Source organism: Suricata suricatta, chromosome 13, assembly GCF_006229205.1.
Source record: "Suricata suricatta isolate VVHF042 chromosome 13, meerkat_22Aug2017_6uvM2_HiC, whole genome shotgun sequence".
Taxonomy (NCBI): domain Eukaryota; kingdom Metazoa; phylum Chordata; class Mammalia; order Carnivora; family Herpestidae; genus Suricata; species Suricata suricatta.
The window spans coordinates 62,291,277-62,294,913 of NC_043712.1; the positions used below are offsets into that span (position 1 = coordinate 62,291,277).

The 3,637-nt window shown below is 39.8% G+C and overlaps 1 pseudogene; it reads right to left on the minus strand.

The window, feature by feature from the left end:
- Positions 1–2,439: 2,439 nt before the first annotated feature.
- On the minus strand, positions 2,440–2,530 carry LOC115277207 (annotated as a pseudogene).
- Between the last annotated feature and the right edge of the window lie 1,107 nt (positions 2,531–3,637).

Here is a 3,637-nt window from a genome sequence, read left to right on the forward strand (position 1 = left end):
TATTGAATTCAGCTATGTGATCACTGTTTTCTTCCTGCTACATCTGTCTACTTTTGATAGAGGGTGCTGGAGTCTCCAACCATAATAATGGATTAACCTCGTATGTCTACCAGTTTTTGGCCCATGTATTTTTCAGCTTTGCTGTTAGGTGCATATACATTAAGGATTGTATGTCCTCTTGGAGAATTGACCCCTTTATCATTATGGAATACCCTCCTTTATTTTTTATGCTTTTCCTTGCTCTGAGGTCTGCTTTGTGTGATATTAATATAGCTAGCTATTCCTGCTTTCTTTTGATTAGTGTTAGTATATCTTTCTCCATCCATTTTCTTTTTATCTATGAATGTCTATATTTAAGATGGTTTTCTTGTAGACAATATTCAGCTGAGTTTTGTTCTTTGATCCACACTGACAGTTTCTCTTTTAATAATATATGAATCACTATATCATATACCTGAAACTAATAAAATATTGTAAAAAATAAAAATAAATTTACACTTATAAAAAATAGTATGCTTGACCATTGGTTTTAAAGTTATTGATATATTTGTTTGAGAAGATGGTGAACAAGTTGGGAGCTCTGGACGTTTTGCCTGCGCAGCATATATCAATCTAAGAAGGACTGAAGACACAATATTCTGATGCACAAGAGTCTGGGAGGAAAAGAGACAGAGTCCACTAAGAAGACAGCTTCATTAGTGCATAAGTGCAAACTGGAGAAGATAAAAACGGACCAGGCTGCAGCCTTGGAGGGGAGGGAGCCCCCTACACACAGAGCCATGCAGGGCTGTGGAGAGACAGGGGAAGAGAAAGAGAGGCTGAAAACCCTCATAGAGCTATCTCTAGAGAAGAGAAAAACCTTGGCCCACTACGGAGAGGGATCCTATCATCCCATCTATAACTGCAGGACATGGGGAGAGAGATTCTCTCTCAAGCTGGGGCACTTTCCTTGGGCTAGTGTCCCAATCTCAGGCAGCAACAGGAGAAACTGCTCCCTATTTCCCCTACTAGATCCCCAGCTAGGAAACCACCTGCCTACAGGAATACACTTCAAGTGGTATCATTGAAGTGTATGGACTAGGATCTGGAAATGAGGTTGGGCTTGGAAAATACAACTTGGCCTCCCAGTGGCACAGGGAGATCTGACCCAAAAGAGTGTGTTGCAACTCTGGGTTTGAGAAGGGACTGGGGCACCACCATTCTTCTCCCCACAACCACCAAGGCAGGGCCTCAGGGAGTGGCCCGTGGACCTGCAGTGGAGGTGAGACCTGCCTACACCAAACCATGCCCATCTGCGCTGGAGAGGTGCCTTTCTCCCCCCCCCCACCTTCCCCCCGGAACCTAGGCAAGACCAACATTGATGCATTGCCATGATTAGATCAATTCTTGCTATTCAGATATATTTTCCATTATCTCATTCTTCTCTCCCCTCCACTGGACTGGGCACGCGGGACATTGGTTTGCCTAAACAGTCATACTTGATCCATTTTCTTGATGCTACCTTTCTCTCTCTCTCTCTCTCTCTCTCTCTCTCTCTCTCTCTCTCTCTCTGGGACAATCAGAATATATAGTTTCTTTGGATAACATTATCTTCATTTTATTCTCCTCACCTCCTACCATACTCTCCTCTTTCTCTCTCTGAATTAAGCCTTTTAGTCTTGCTGCCTGTTAAACTTTCAATTTCACTTTCTCCACACCCCTGTCATTTCTCTCTATGTATATGCTCTTCCAACAGCACTGCCTCCACCCTACTCTTATTTGTAGCTGGGATTTCTGGTTTTATGCTTTTAGACTGTCCTTTATCTTTTGTTGTTTTTGTCCCCCCACATTTTTTTTTCTTTTTCTGTCCTCTTTTGGTTGGCTTGTTTGTTTGATTTGTCTGTGCATTTGCGTGCTTTTGTTCCCTTTGTATTTGTCTGGCTGTTTTCCTTTTCAGGGCTGCCTCAACAAACAAGCCAACAAACACACGGTGGAGAGTCCCAAATATTACTGAGTGGAGAAATAAAATAACCAAAGGCACAATAAGAGAAACCAAGAGACCTTATTCAAAGAAAACTTCCTGAACCAACAGGCCCTGGACAGTCAATGAGCCTCCTTTAATATAGCAATACTCACAGGTACAGAGTGCATAACAAGCTTTTAAAACTGACAAGAGACAGAAAGCTAGTCAAATAGATGAAACAGAAAAACTCTCTTCTAAAGAAATTCCAGGAAGAAGTCACAGCTACATAATTGCTCAAAACAGATATAAGCAACATAACAGAGCAAGAATTTAGAAAAATTGTCGTAAAATTAATCACTGAGCTTGAAAAAAGCATGGAAAACATCAGAGAAGCTATTGATACAAAGACCAGGGACTTTAAAAATAGCTGTTATGGGTTTTAAAAATGCTATAAATGAGGTGCATAATAAAATGGAAGCTGCCACAGCATGAATTGAAGAGGGAGAGAGAATAGGATATTAGAAGACACAATTAAGCTGACGAGAACAAATACTACATTCGATCTTAGCCAAAAGGCCAAGAAGCAATTGAAGACACAACTGTAGAAAAAGAGGAAGCCAAGAAAAAAAAGATAAATTCATCCAGGAACATGGAAGGAGAATTTGAGAACTGGGTGATGCAATCAAATGGAATAATATCAGTCTCATAGGAATTCCAGAAGAGGAAGGAGGAGAAGAAGAAGAAGAAGAAGAAGAAGAAGAAGAAGAAGAAGAAGAAGCAGCAGCAGCAGCAGAAGAAGAAAGGGAAAATGTCCAGAAGGGGTGCTGGATCAAATTATAGCCAAGAACTTCCCCAATATGGGGGAGAAAATAGACACTGAAATCCAAGAGGCACAGAGAACTCCCCTCAGACATAACTTGAATTGACAATTGTCATGACATATCATAGTAAAACTGGCAAAATATAAGGATAAAGAGAATTCTGAAATCAGCTAGGGGATAAAAGAGCCCTAATAGAAAAAGAGAAATCTATCAGAGTGGTTACAGACCTATCTAATGAAACTTGGCAGGCAAGAAAGGAATGGCAGGAAATCTTCAATGTGATGAACAGAAAAAACATGCAGCCAAGAATCCTTTATCCAACAAGCCTGTCATTCAAAATAGGAGAGATAAAGGTTTTCCCAAATAAACAAAAATAGGAAGAATTCATCACCACAAAACCAGCCCTACAAGAAATCCCAAGAGGGACTCTATGAGGGAAGTGTTGCAATGAATACAAAGTACCAGAAACACCACTACAAGCAGGAATCCTACAGAGAACACAATGAATCTGAACTCATATTTTTCAATAATAACAATGAAAGTAAATTGAATAAATGCTCCAATCAAACTACATAGAGTAGCAGAATGGATAAAAACAAAAACAAACAAACAAAAAAAAGCCCCAAGATCCATCTATTTTCAGTCTACAAGAGACTCATTTTAGACCTGAGAACACCTTCATAATGAAAGTAAGGGGATGGAGAAATACCTATCATGTGACTGGAAGTAAAAGAAAGCCGGAGCAGCCATACTTATATCAGACAAACTGTACTTTAAAGTAAAGGCAGCAAGAAAAGATGAAGAAAGACATTATATAATAATTACAGGGTCTCTCCATCAGGAAGAGCTAACAATTATAAAAATCTATGTGCCA